The sequence below is a fragment of the Delphinus delphis genome, chromosome 2 (genome assembly GCF_949987515.2).
Source record: "Delphinus delphis chromosome 2, mDelDel1.2, whole genome shotgun sequence".
NCBI lineage: Eukaryota > Metazoa > Chordata > Mammalia > Artiodactyla > Delphinidae > Delphinus > Delphinus delphis.
In genome coordinates, this window is record NC_082684.1 from 8,134,654 (window position 1) to 8,150,304 (window position 15,651).

A 15,651-nucleotide genomic window follows, 5' to 3' on the forward strand; every position below is an offset into this window, starting at 1 on the left:
GGTCCCTCTTCTCACTCGAACGACTATCTTGGATATTTCCACTGAGTACTAAGTCACCAGCTCCACTGTTGCTCTCAACTAGCTGACCTTGAGTTGACCACTGAGGGACAGCCTGAGACCATGACCTTGAGTTGACCACTGAGGAGCAGCCTGAGACCATGACCTTGGGCTGACCCCTGAGGAACAGCCTCAGACCATGATCTTGGCTTGACTACTGAAGAAGAGCCTGGGATTGTGGAACTGAAGGCATGCCGCCCAAATGCTTCTTGAAGGACTTGTCTCCCTCCAGGGCAGAGTTATAGTCACCCCACAAAGCTGCCCCACTGCCCAGCAGTTCGCACAACATGGACATTCTTGCCACACAGGGGTACAGAGCCACAGACAACCCAACTCTCGGCCCTGCCGCAGTGACACTTCAACAATTGTGTTATTATTCTCTGGGACGTGCTGCGTGTGGCCTTGCGAGGGCTGGAGCCGGATTAACTTAGCTCCCTGTCACAAATTAGAACTGACGTGTCATTCATGTGAGAGCCCTACGTGGTAGAGAAGTGTTTCATTTGGGTAGAACAAGTGTGATCTACAATCCTGTTTTTCTCCAAAGGAGCCCTGTCAGTCTTCACTCTGGCTCTAAAGGGTGTTGGTGGGCTCAGGGTGATGGGGGAAGCGCGGGAGAAGCACCAAATTACATAACCTACCAGCTGTTTCTTTTGTTTGTTTGTTTGTTTGTTTGTTTGTTTTGCGGTACGCGGGCCTCTCACTGTTGTGGCCTCTCCCGCCGCGGAGCACAGGCTCCGGACGCACAGGCTCAGCGGCCATGGCTCACGGGCCCAGCCGCTCCGCAGCATGTGCGATCTTCCCGGACTGGGGCACGAACCCGCGTCCCCTGCATCGGCAGGCGGACTCTCAACCGCTGTGCCACCAGGGAAGCCCCCTACCAACTGTTTTTAAAACACAAAGTACTTGGTTCCCAGAATTGGGGTGTGGGAAGGAAGCACAGAAATCAGGTCCAATCTACTTTCCAGCTTTCCCTTGGGAGACTGGAGTTGTCACATGGCTCCCCAGGGCCAAGTAAGAAATGAGGCAATAAGCTGGGGTCTGCATTTCCAGTCTGCAGTGTGTCCACACCCCAGCCTTCCTCCCTGCTTCCAGTAAAATCACTCACATGTCCTCTCCTCTTGGCCCCCTCCAGGGCACCTTTAGTTCTCAGCAGAGACTTTACTTTCTCTGCAGCATCCTCCCCAGTGCACAAAGACAGCCCCACCTCCATGCACAACCCATGGCCCAGCATCCCTTCCCCACAGCATTCCTGATGCCACCACCATGGTCTACTCACCTGCCTGTCCCACCACCTCCACTGGGACGTCCACCCCACTGTCTCCTTAGCTGATGGACACGCCTTTCCCCTGAGGCACTGAATGAATGAACATGTGAAAAGCACCCTCTCTGGGTTTCAGGGATCCTCTCCCAGATGGCTCTGAACCTCTGAGAGCTGCTCCATGAAAAGATGGAAAGGAGAAAGTTAAAGGAAGACCTCGCTTCCAAAATCTCTTCCTCATCAACGTCACAAAAATCTGACAACAAATTCACAAACCCAGGCAGCGCTAAACTATCCGTGGTCAACCCCTGACCCTCCTACCACTTCGAGGGTCCCCTTTGCAGCTAGAGAGGTCGCCCCTCCATCCTGTTCCTGCATTTGAGTCAGCCTCTGAGAAGGGGAGGCCATGGCCCCCAGGGAGAGTGGCAGGTAAATACGGAAGCAGCCTGGAGGTCAAGGCTGCTCCAAGTTGACTTAAAGAGTCGCTTGTTTTGGTGCAGCCAATGCAGAAAATTGGTAAGAGCTTTCCTGAGATTCTTGAGGTTTATAATGGCCTCTGGGTGAGCCCTTCAGAGCCCCTGCTTCAACACTGCTGCTGAGATGGTCAGACAAGGCTTTGCTGCCTTCACGCCTCCAGCCCTCCAAATGGCTGTCTAAGCTTCTCATTCTTTACACTAAAACACCTCATACAGTTTTTTAAAAAGACGTAAGCAAGCTAATTCTAAATTTATATACAAAGGCAGAGGCCCTAGAATAGCCAAAACAATCTTGAAAAGAAAAATAAAGTAGGAGGAATCATTCTACTCAATATTAAACCTTACTAGATACCTAGAATAATCAAGACTGTGTGGTACTCTCTGAGGGATGACACGGAGATCAATGGAACAGAACAGAGATACAGAAATAGGCGCACACAAATACGCCCAAGTGACCTTTGAAAAAAAGTGCAAACACAGGGCTTCCCTGGTGGCGCAGTGGTTGAGAGTCTGCCTGCTGATGCAGGGGACACGGGTTCGTGCCCCGGTCTGGGAAGACAATTCAATGGCAGAAGGTTATAGCCTTTTCAGCAGGTGGTCCTGATTGGACATCCACAGGCAAAAGAAATGAACCTTAATCTAAACCTCACACCTTATACAAAAGTTAACTCAGAGTGGATCATGGACTTAATTGTAAAATGTGAAACTATAATGCTTTTAGGTGATAAAAAGAGTATTTTCAGGACTTGGGGTCAAGCAGAGAATTCTTAGATTTGACCCCCAAAAATGTGATCCATAAAAAGAAAAATTGTTAAATTATACCTCATCAAAATTATAAACTTTCATTCTGTGGATGAAATGACAAGCTGTAGATGGCAGAAAATATTTTCAAATCTCATATTCCACAAAGAACTCCATATATCCAGAATATATAAAGAACTCTCAAAATTCAACAGTGAAAAAAAAAAATAATCCAGTTAGAAAATGGGCAAAAGACATGAACAGACATTTCACCAAAGAAGATATCCAGATGCCAGCTAAGCACATGCAAAGGTGTTCAACATCATTAGCCATTAGGGAAATGCAAATTAAAACCACAATAAGCTATTAATACACACCCTTTAGAATGCATGGAATAAAAACTTGGGACAACCCCAAATGATGGCAAGAAGTAGGAGAAACTGGCTCACTCCCTGCTCACTCACAGACACTGCTGGTGGGAGTATAAAACAGTACAGCCAACTCTGGAAAACAGCTGGCAGATTCTTATGAAACTAAACATGTAATTACCACGTAATCCAGCAGTCATACTTTTGGGCATTTGTGTTACAGAAATGAAAACTTGTGTTTACACAAAAACCTGTACATGTATGTTTATAGAAGCTTTATTCCTAATAGCCCAAAACAACCCAGATGTCCCTCAGCGGATGATAGTTGAATAAACTATGATGCGTCATCCATACCATGGAATACTATTTAGCAACAAAATGAAACAGACTCTCGATACCTGCATCAGCTTGTATGAATCTTTAGGGAATGATGCTGAGTGATAAAAGGCCATCCCAAAATGTTCCATACTGCATCATTCCATGTATATAACATTCTTGAAATGAAAGAATTATAGAAATGGAGAACAGAGGAGTAATTCCAGGTGTTAGGGAGGGTTGGGTGGGTGAAGGGCAGGAGGAAAACGGGTATGGCAAGAAGGGCAACACAGCGGTCCTTGCCATGAAGGAACTGCTCTGTGTCTTGGTTGTGGTGGTGGACACATACATGCTTTTAAATTTGCACAGAACTAAATACACACACATACAGACACTCAAATGAGTACAAATGAAACAGGAAATCTAAGATCTCTGGACTATCTCCAGATAGTACACTACCGTTTTGCAAGATGTTATCATTGTAGGAAACTGGGTAACACGTACATGGTATCTCTCTGTATTGTGTGTATTACATATGAATCTGCAATAATGTCAAAATGAAAAGTGTAGCTATAAAAAAAAAATCCTTCCTACAGGGAATCCATAAATGACTGTCATTTTTCTGACCAAATTCTAACTACTACAAAGAGTTCCCCACACCAATCCCCAAAAGGGAGTCTTTAAGAGACAAAGTTGCAATGTAAGTGTGGCTCTCCACTTAAATGGATCACAGGCCTTTAGAAAGGCACTGAACTCTTTGTTCAGTCTTAGAAGAGTCCCCTGGATCCATCCCATCAGTGGAAAAGCATAAAAGAGAGCAATCGGCTTCTCTTGGGCTGATGCGCTATTTAATGTTTCTGGATATTAAACACACACACATACACACTCTCACACACAGAAAAGGGAAAATGAAAGACTAAAATATGCCTTTCTCTGCAAAAAGCAACAAAGAGTATTAGTCAATATCTGCCTGATGCAAAACCCCAACATTTGCTGATCATTCCTCTGCAAAACTTACTAAGATGCACAATAGATGTGAGCATAGGACAGATGCAAAGCGGACTTTGAACTGTGTGTAGAAACTTAAATTGGATTTCTTTATGATTTCAGACGTGTTGTGTCACTCATAATTCATCACAAGCGCATCTTCAGCTAATGGAGGAACACAGTGGCACTAGTCTTTTCTCCACCAGGCGAGAAAGGTGAGTTTTGGGTCTGCTAAGTGAAGGACGAGCAGTGCAGAGAGGAAGGGGTGCGCGCATAGCTACATACACGTGCACGTGTGGACGAACCCTGCAAATCAGCACGTGCCTCTGACCCCGACACCCTCTCCAAGCCAGCACGGACTGAAATAAATCAGAATCTGGTGAGTGTGCATCATCTATACTCATCTTAGTAAAAGTGCAAGTTAAGAGCGGACGTGAGCCTTGGCTTCCCTCGCACAGTCATCTGTTGTCTTGGGAACTTCGTGGCTCTGAGCTAGGAATTGAGAAGTTTCACTCTGCAGGTGGGAAAGCTGAACAGAAATAGAGAGGGGACTGGGTTGACCGGGCCATTCAGAAGACTTGTCAGCGGTGAGCACCCTGTCCTCGTTTCCAACGTACCACGCAGAGATCAGCATTTGGTTTTTTCCAGCTTTATGGAGGTATAACTGACAAATAAAATTGTAATATGTTTGAAGTGTACAGCATGATGATTTGATATACATATATGTTGTGAAAGGATTCCTCTTACCCAGGTAATTAACACATGCCTCCCCTCACATAGTCACCTTTTTAAAACATCTTTGGTTAAAACGTGTAAGTTCCATGCTCAACAAATATCAATTGTATAATACAACTGTAGTCACCATGTTTTACATCAGATCCTCAGATAATGGAAAGTTATTCATCTGAAAATGGAAAGTTTATACCCTTTTACCAACCTCTCTCCATTTCCCCGACCCCCAGCCCTGGCAACTACCATTCTACTCTCTGTTTCTATGAATTTGACATTTTTTCTCTTTTTTCTTTTTCTAAGATTCCACATCTAAGGGGTACTATGCAGTATTTGTCTTTCTCTGTCTGGTTTATTTCACCTTAGCCTAATGCCCTCCAAGTTCATCCATGTTATTGCAAATGAGAGGATTTCCTTCTTCATTTCAGGCTGAGTCATATTCCGTTGCATCACCCTGTGTTTTAGTTGTTGGTTAGGTGTCTCTCTCCCCCAGGTAGCTTGTGACTCCTCAAAAGCACAGCTTGTGTCTGGTAAACCACTACATTCCTAGAGCTGAGTCCGAGGCTGGCAGGGCTGGCCCAGAGTCACAGCCATGTGAAGGTGTGTGGAATGATGTTTCTTCATTGCTAGTCCTCTTAGCTGTATTTTTATGTAAATAACACTTTATTATTTGGTTACAAAAATAATACCAGCTATATTTCCAGATACATTCTTTTTTTTTTTCTGCTGTGTCTGGTGTCCAAGGAGGCTGCCCATGTCGATTACATTGCCTAGGCTTCCGTGACCCCTGGATTCTGATTGGGTTCTGTTAAGGGTGCACCATCGGTTGCATTCCATCAGATGGTGGAAGGAAAGAGAAGCAGGATTATTCCCTTCCTCCCTGCCAGCCTTGATTTCACTCCCAAAGTACAGACTGAAGGCTGCTACCAGCCCCCCACTGTTGCTGTTCGCTAAGTGTGTTCCCGTCTCTTAGTGGTACCTTGGTAGTTACTAGGGTTGTTTGCCAAACCCTGGGGTTCTTTCTGTTGATACGAGTCAGGAGTGTGCTTCCTGGCTTCCTCATTGAGGAGGACCACGTGAATTTTCCTGCCACGTGGATAGGCAGTGAATAATCACCAGAGTTTTCTTTTCTTTTGTTGCAATAAGCAGCAACATTTCAGAGAGAGACAGTTCCATTAGTCCACACCCCAGAGAGAAGACACAGGAACGTGAAGCAGAGCATAGGAACCTTTCTAGACATGCAGCGTGAGCAAGAGATAAGCTGAGATTTCAGCCGTCATTTGTTACTGCAGGGTCATCTCACCTCCCAGGACTGGTACAGTGACCTTAACTCTGAACCTCTGCAAACAGTGGCTTCATTGAATGCTCTTCAGGTCTCTTGGAACTTGACATCTGTTTCCTGCTGTGAGTCTAAGTGTTAGCGGCCCCTTTGGGGAATTTTGAAGAGTACGGAAAAGTATACGTAAGCAAATAAAATAGTCAAAACCCCCACTACTCGGAGATACCCACTATAAATATTTTGACGTATTTCCTTCCAGTCTTTTTTTCTTTGTGTGTGTGCTGTGGTGGGACAGATGTGTGTATATTTCTACAGGTATTTGTTTCTATGTTTTTGTACCTAATTGAGATCAAATTACAATGAATGCCCTTCTCATTGCTGTTTAACTTCTTCCAATAAGGTGAACATGTAGAAAAGTAGTGACAATAAACTTAGCCAACACAGCTTTGACCTTGTTTAATTGAATTGACTGGTGCCCCAGAGACAGATAGCCAAGCAGGGCCAAACCACACAGCGATCTGATGGCCATTTCACCGAAGCCTGTGTTTTTGCCAGGCTCCTACAGTGGGGAAAAGAATGGAGCAAGCTTTGCCAAAGGAAAATAAAACATCCGACCCCAGGGGAGCCGGGCACAATGGCTGCACTGGTAGGAAACAAGCCACATGATGTCAACAAACAGAAAATGAATGGGGCCTGTCATGAAGCTGGAATTTGGGAAATGTCTGGGTTCCAGGCATTTTATGGTAGCAGCAAAGAAGCAAGGATAATTCATGTGCATTGTCAGATGAGCTTCTCTCAACACAGCTGGTTTAAAATGGCACAATGGGAGCACGTAGGGCAGGCCAGCAGCTGCGTGAAGCCCAGGGCAGCAGGCTCAGCTGAGCCCAGGAACAGGAAGTGGACTGGAAGAAACCAAACGCTGAACCTGAGTCCTTCCCAGCCTCTACCTGGGTGGTACTTATGAAAGATTAAACAAGGTTACAAAATTATTAGGGAGTGGATGAGATTCAAACTCCATTCTCTAACCCCAAAGCCCTCAGTTTATTCACCAGGCCATACTACCCCAGGGGCCAAAGGGAGATGTAGAGAAAAACAGTTCTGCCTCTAAGAGCTAAGATTTTAGTTTGTGTGCCAAAGTCTGGCCAGTGTTCACCAATCCTTTGTCCTCTTACTGCAAGACGACAGCATTTCCCAGCTCCCCTTTCAGTTGCACTGGGGTCACATGACTAGTTCCGACTAATGAATGTGGACGGAAGGCATGTGTGCACTTTTAGACTCTCTCTCTAGAGCCTTAAATAACTCTTTCTTCCTTCTACATGGCAGAACTATGTGATGGAGAGCAGCCAGATTCCTGAGAAAGGAAAGGACGGGAAAGTCGCCTGACATAAGACTATGAAATGAATGGGAAATTAACGTGTGTGTGTGTTAAGGCACTTTTGTCTTGTTAAGTCACAATTTAGAGCTTGCTTGTTACAGCGTCTAGGATGCATTGCGCTAATACAATGTCGTGCCTAAGACATGCCCAGAAAAAGCGGCACAGACTGTGACAGTGTATGCTAAGGTAGCTGGGGGGCAGGAAAACAAAACATTAAAGAGTATGTCATAAAGAAAAATATTGATCAAATTGATGACATTAACGTTAAGAATCTCTATTCAAGAAAAAGGCATCCTGGGCAAAGCATAAAAAGCAAATCTCAATTCAGAAGATCCTGGGAAACGCATAACCAAAGAACTATCAGTATCTAGAACACAAAAATCAAAACAAAATAAACCTACAAATTAATATGTAAAAATGAGTGCATCGATTTTTAAAAAATGGACAATTGTCATGAATAGGCAAGTCACAGGAGGGGACCTATGAATGGTGAGTGGTGTCCAAATTCTCAGCTTCTTTAGTACTCAGGGATCTTAAGCTGACTTTTCGGTAAGAGATCATTTTGTACCCATCAGAGAGGAAAATTTTAAATCAGGGTGAAGTCAATCTGTGACCAAGAGCTGTTCATCAAAACCCATTTGGTCTTCTTCCTGGGCATCGAGTGTAATGACATCTGTCAGTGACTGGTATAGGCAAGGGGAGCCACATGCCTGATTCCAACCAGGGACGTGTGAGTGCAACCACGGGGCCAGCTTCATCCTCATCTTCTCCATGTGGATCAGGTTGGCGACTCCCTGGGTGGCCTTGAAATGTGTTCAAAATGGCAGAGCTGCCAATCAGCCCAGGCCCCTGAATGACAAGGGGGAGCAAAGCTGCCCCCAACCAGGGACACCTTCTTTGGATTGTTATTGGGTGGACAAGGAAACAGTTGGGTTTGAATCATCACACATCTAGGGTCTCTGCGTTACCACAGCTTATCCCATGCTCATGAATACAAAAAATGGGAGTGATGATTTGGAGAACTGGGACTCTCATACAATAAACTTGAAGATGTGTATACCTTTTGACCAAGAAATTTCACTCCTGTAGATTATAGAGAAACACAGGCATATCGGGAATTTAGAAGACTCCTCAGACAGCACTATTTTGTAAAACAAAAACCAAAAACCATCCATCGGCATTTTTCACAGAACTAGAACAAAAAATTTTGCAATTTGTATGGAAACACAAAAGACCCCGAATAGCCAAAGCAATCTTGAGAACGAAAGAAGGAACTGGAGGAATCAGGCTCCCTGACTTCAGACTATACTACAAAGCTACAGTTATCAAGACGGTATGGTACTGGCACAAAAACAGAAAGATAGATCAATGGAACAGGATAGAAAGCCCAGAGATAAACCCACGCACATATGGTCACCTTATCTTTGACAAAGGAGGCAGAAATGTACAGTGGAGAAAGGACAGCCTATTCAATAAGTGGTGCTGGGAAAACTGGACAGCTACATGTAAAAGTATGAGATTAGATCACTCCCTAACACCATACACAAAAATAAGCTCAAAATGGATTAAAGACCTAAATGTAAGGCCAGAAACTATCAAACTCTTAGAGGAAAACATAGGCAGAACACTCTATGACATAAATCACAGCAAGGTCCTTTTTGACCCACCTCCTAGAGAAATGGAAATAAAAACAAAAATAAAAAAACGGGACCTAATGAAACTTAAAAGCTTTTGCGCAGCAAAGGAAACCATAAAGAAGACCAAAAGACAACCCTCAGAATGGGAGAAAATATTTGCAAATGAAGTAACTGACAAAGGATTAATCTCCAAAATTTATAAGCAGCTCATGCAGCTTAATAACAGAAAAACAAACAACCCAATCCAAAAATGGGCAGAAGACCTAAATAGACATTTCTCCAAAGAAGATATACAGACTGCCAACAAACACATGAAAGAATGCTCAACATCACTAATCATTAGAGAAATGCAAATCAAAACTACAATGAGATATCATCTCACACCAGTCAGAATGGCCATCATCAAAAAATCTAGAAACAATAAGTGCTGGAGAGGGTGTGGAGAAAAGGGAACCCTCTTACACTGTTGGTGGGAATGTAAATTGATACAGCCACTGTGGAGAACAGTATGGAGGTTCCTTAAAAAGCTACAAATAGAACTACCATATGACCCAGCAATCCCACTACTGGGCATATACCCTGAGAAAACCATAATTCAAAAAGAGTCATGTACCAAAATGTTCATTGCAGCTCTATTTACAATAGCCCAGAGATGGAAACAACCTAAGTGTCCATCATCGGATGAATGGATAAAGAAGATGTGGCACATATATACAATGGAATATTACTCAGCCATAAAAAGAGACGAAATTGAGCTATTTGTAATGAGGTGGATAGACCTAGAGTCTGTCATACAGAGTGAAGTAAGTCAGAAAGAGAGAGACAAATACCGTATGCTAACACATATATATGGAATTTAAAAAAAAAAAAAGTCATGAAAAACCTAGGGGTGAAACAGGAATAAAGACACAGACTTACTAGAGAATGGACTTGAGGCTATGGGGAGGGGGAAGGGTAAACGGTGACAAAGCGATAAAGAGGCATGGACATATATACACTACCAAACGTAAGGTAGATAGCTAGTGGGAAGCAGCCGCATAGCACAGGGAGATCAGCTCCGTGCTTTGTGACCGCCTGGAGGGGTGGGATAGGGAGGGTGGGAGGGAGGGAGACGCAAGCGGGAAGAGATATGGGAATATATGTATATATATAACTGATTCATTTTGTTGTGAAGCTGAAACTAACATACCATTGTAAAGCAATTATACTCCAATAAAGATGTTAAAAAAAAAAAAAAAAGAGTCAGGGCCAGGAACAGGGGAAAAAAAAAAAAAAACCATCCATCAACAAAGAAAATGGACAAATATATTGTGATAAACACATTGTGGTATGTGTGTATCTATATGTATATATATATATATATATATATATATATATATATATATATATACACACACACACACACACACACACACATATTCTGCTTATATATTGCTATATTCTTCTGAAAGTTACCTTTGTCTCAATGTTGTATTTGGAGAGTCATCCATGTGAGAAGATAGCTGCATTGTCATTCATTTTTATTGCTGTATAATATTTCTGTGTGTGTGTGTGTGTGTGTGTGTGTGTGTGTGTTTGTTTCTAGACATAACTATGAGGGGAAAAATGTAACTGTGTAACTTTTGGAAGAATATATGCACTATAATTCCCCAACTTGAAGCCTTGATAAACACGGATTTAGCACAATTGTTACCTCTAGGAAAGAGGAGTTGAGATCAGGGAGGGGCGATGCTCTAGCACGTATACCATGAGTCCATTGGTGCTGGTTTGATCTTTAATCCTTAGGCCTTCCATATGCTTCATATTATATTCCTGAGTGAAATAGTAAATGCAGAGAGAGTGGAATACACACACATGCATACCTATGTATAAGACCTCAGGGAGCCAAGGCATATGAACCAGGACGCTATCACCACGGTCCAGGACGGGAAATGGAGAGCAGTGGATCTGTCCATGGGTGTTCAGGCATCGCTGACTCAGTGGATGTGGGTGCAGAAGGAAAGGGGTGTGTCTGAGAGTGGTGCCTAAGTGTCTTGCTTGTCCACGTGGATGAATATCTCTTGCGTGATTCAGTGCACTGGGAAATAGTAAGAGAGGATAAATTTGAGGAAGATGTAGCAGTGACTCAGGATGAACACAGAGCATGAGCTGAGAGCCAGATGGAGAAGCAGGAACCCAAGACTTCAATGAATGAAGGGCATTTTTCTGCGATAACAGCAAGACGGTAGATTTTCTCTTTTAAAGAAAAGGATGAGGTGGTAATAGTCTGGGAGCAGAAGCACACCTTTCCATCCTGAAGTACTTTAGGTCTGAGAGACTAAACAGAGAGCCGAAAAAGTAGGGGAGGGTTAAGAAGAAATCATGGCTGGGGTGCCATTTCAGCCAATTCTGGGAAGTGAGGAGGGAGCTTCCCGAGGAGAGGTGAGGATGGCTGGGAAATGGTCACGGTGAAGGGAGAGCTCAGAGACCACCAGGAATGGGGATGGGAGGTGGGGATTTATAGACAGCTGCTCAAGAGAAGAAAGCACAGAGCAGCTTGGATATGTAGGGATGCAATGGATGGGGGACTTTGATTTGGTGCGATGTCCATTGAACGTAAGAACGGGATTGATGGTGGTGACACTGTGGTAATGCGTAGACCCTGAATGTATAATGGTTCAAACCCAACTCTTTGTTTCTCCCTCCAATAAAAACCCAAGTAAGGTGTCCCCGGTAGGGGGCAGCTTTGCTCCCCCTTTTCATTCAGGGACCTAGGCTGATTGGCAGCTCTGCCATTTTTAATACCTGCCTTTCAAGGCCACCCTGGGAGTTGCCAACCTCATCCACATAGACAAGATGAGGTCGGGGAGGGCTCGGGGGAGAAAGGCAGAAATAGCGGACTCGTGGTCAGATAGCTTGACTCATGTGAGCTGGGGAGATACACTGGTGCAATGATTACAATCTCTGTTCATCTGGACTTGAGTGACCAAGAAATTTCAGGGTCTGTATTCCACGGGATGGAGTTTGCCCTGGAGGCCAGCAGAGGTGCAGCTAGCCGTCAAATCCCCAAGGTTGTAAACTTTTCACAGAAAGGGCTTAGGAATAAAAGGACAACAAAAGTGATATAGGCCCTGCCCTGATAGAACTTGTCTTCTTACAAAATATCAACTCATTAGCTTATTCCCATCTTCCCATTTTACAGTGGGGGAAACTGAGGCTCAGGGCATTTAGGAGGCTTGTCCAAGGCCACCCAACTAGAAAGGCAGCAAAAATAGACATCAGTCTGCCTGGCTCTGCACCACACCAGCCTCAGAGAAAGTTTCTAAATAACAGAATACTTTGGCTGAGCGAATCAGGCCAGCGCGACTGCCTGTACTCTCTGGGAACATGCAGGAGGCATCTGGAATTCTATTTTGGAACACCATCCTAGAATGCCCTTCTGTCATCCATTGCCACCTTCACAATGCTGGAGACGCTGACATTTATATTTTTAAACACTTTTTGTCAAAATTAATGCCAGCATTCCCAGGTACAGGAGCCTACCCCGTGAAGCACCTGCAGAGACAGGAATAAACTGTAAACAAAAATTCCCAGGATTACATAAGACATTAAAATGGGAACAAAAACTGGAATTTCAACCAGTTCAATATTGTCCCGAATAGCAAATGCTGAAGAATGGAGAAACCCTTTCTCTCTTCAAAGTCTTCCGAGAACAAAGGAAATTATCCCCAAATAAAGCAATGACCTAATACCGTATTAATAATAACCTTGCATTTGTATCTCCAGCTTCACTTCACAATGCATTTTTACATCTGCCATCTTGTGGGGAGGGGGGTGCAGGCACAATTGTAGTTACTAAACAAAACCAAGGGTTTATTATAAGGTTATATTTGGACAACTACCAATCTACCTTCCACATGAAAGCCAGGGTTAAACTTTCTCAAGCACAGTTCTATTAAGATGACTTCTGGGTTATAAAACACCAGAATCCTCCCCACTGGCCCCAAGAATAAAGTCCAAAGATCCTAATGTGGCTGGGAACACTTGGCAATCTGTCCTCCGATATTTTCTCAGCATCGTTTCCTGGCTGGAAATGTTGTCAAGGGGTTAGAAACCCCAATACAGCCTGAGAGCAGAGCCGAGTTCTGATTCTGCGTCTGCTGCTTTCTTGAACAAATCACTTAAACTTCTGTGTTCAGCTGTAAAATGAAATTAGCAGTAGCTACGCCATAGGGTTGTTTGGGGCTTAAATGCGGTCAATCCATAAAACAGCATCCGACATAATTAGGAATATTAGCCCCTGACACTGTTCTGTCTCGTGCTGCCTCCTCAGTCTGGAATACCCATACCCTCTCTCATCTCTTCCTCATTCTGCGAATTCCTCCTTGTTGAAGTACAAGTTCAAATGCCTCTAGGACAAATCAATCTCCCCTTTTGCTGGGCCTCTGTAGGGTCATGTCACAGCATGATCACCTTATGTCCTAAAACTGTGCCCATCCCCGCTTTCTCACTGGAGTGTGACCTCCTTGTATGTGGTCCCGTGTGTGATTCATTCCTGAGATACAAGAAAGCGAGGTTTGAGATTCAAATCCTGCGAAAGTCAATGGTGAAGGGTGGGGCTGGCCCTTCCTACAACTGTCCAGGGCTGTTGTCCTCAGCTCCATCCAGTGAAGACTGGCCCCTCCTTCAGGCCACCTTCTACACAGTCACCCAGCAGCAGGTCAAATGAAATGCCACATCCTGAAGGAAAGAGTTTTGCCCTTCATTGGTCTCCCATGGTCAGGCTGGCCTGGAGAAAATTGGGGGGTGGAGATGAGGGAACCAACTCTAATCAACCCCTCATAGGGCTGGGCCAGTCTCTCCACCATAGAGCATCTCATGAGATCAGCCTTACAGCCCCACCAGTGTGATGGAAGAGAAAACCAAGGTCAAGAAAGGGGAAGTGATTCGCTCAAGGTCACAGAGCTGTAACACACTTGAACCCACATTCTCTCCAGCATTACGACCCTGTTACTCTTCAAATGCCTCAGCAAGGGGCCATTTCTTACAAAGCTCATATGCAAACGCACACACACATACGCATGCACATACACACATGTGTACCACCACCGCACCTGACCTACATATACCCAGCCTCTGGGGTAGAATTTGACCCAGTGATGTTGAGGGATCATAGACACTCTTGAACCTGTTTATAGGGATTTGGAGTTCCTTAGGTATAGATTACAGGATTAAACTGGGAGGAATTCCTTTTCTAGGGCAAGGGAAGTCTGAATCCTCATTTTGTGCAGAAGAGGCTGACACGACACATCCTGAGATGGCTTCACAGGCAAGGGATTTGCAGGTCAGCAGGAAGGCTCCTGCTGACCCCAACAGCTTCCTCCGAGAGGATTCACTGTGCCTGGGGGTATTTCTTTACAGAAAGCAGCACACTGGGCTTCCCAGGTGGCGCAGTGGTTGGGAATCCGCCTGCCAGTGCAGGGGACACGGGTTCGAGCCCTGGTCCAGGGGGATCCCACGTGCCACGGAGCAACTAAACTAGACTCATGCGCCACAACTACTGAAAGCTGCGTGCCTAGAGACCGTGCTCCGCAACGGGAGAGGCCACCGGAGTGAGAGGCCTGCACACCACAACGAAGAGTGCCTCCTGCTCGCTGCAACTAGAGAAAGCCTGCATGCAGCAACGAAGACCCAACACAGCCAAAAATAAATTAAAAAATAAAAAAGAAAGCAGCACCCTTTCCCAGAGTTCTCTGAGAAAAAGGATCCTGATGGCAACCTTGTGTGGGGAGGAGAGAGACAGGCTTACTGGCAAGTTAGGAAATGGAGGTCAGTAAAAATGGGACTCCCCAAGGTCGCTTAACATAACCATCAGACACAAATGCCCGTTCCAGCTTCAGGGCTTCTCCCCTTAGAGAAGGTGCCCCCCACGTGCCCTCCAGGAGAGGAAGTGACAAAGCCATCATGAGAAGTTGTCCATAAAGGATGGCCATGAAGGGAGTGTGTGTTTGGCGGCAGGGTGGGGGGGTGTCAGGGAGCTGCTGTCAGCATGGAAAGTGGATGTGGCCACTTCCTTCTCAGAGTTTTGGAGCTTCCTCTGGAAATGGGAAAGCAGCAACCACATAGAGAGTCTAGAAGGTTCTCCTGAGGTTCTAATGTGGTCCTACAAGGGAGAGGGTCAAGCACAGTATCAGACACAAGGTAGGAGCTCAGCAGACATCAATTGTCTTCCCCTCGTGCCTTCTGTAGCTTCATACTGTCTACTAATAATACGTAAATCTCCATAAGGATCATGCTAAATAACCTTGCAGAGCCCAACATGGTCTTAGCATCAAAGTAATATCATGCCATCTGCTATGATGTCAGCAATCTCCTAAAGCTTATGGTGCCCCCATGTCATCAAAGTGTTTTCATCAGCTCTGGCAGTGTTATGAAGCACATGCCTTCTTC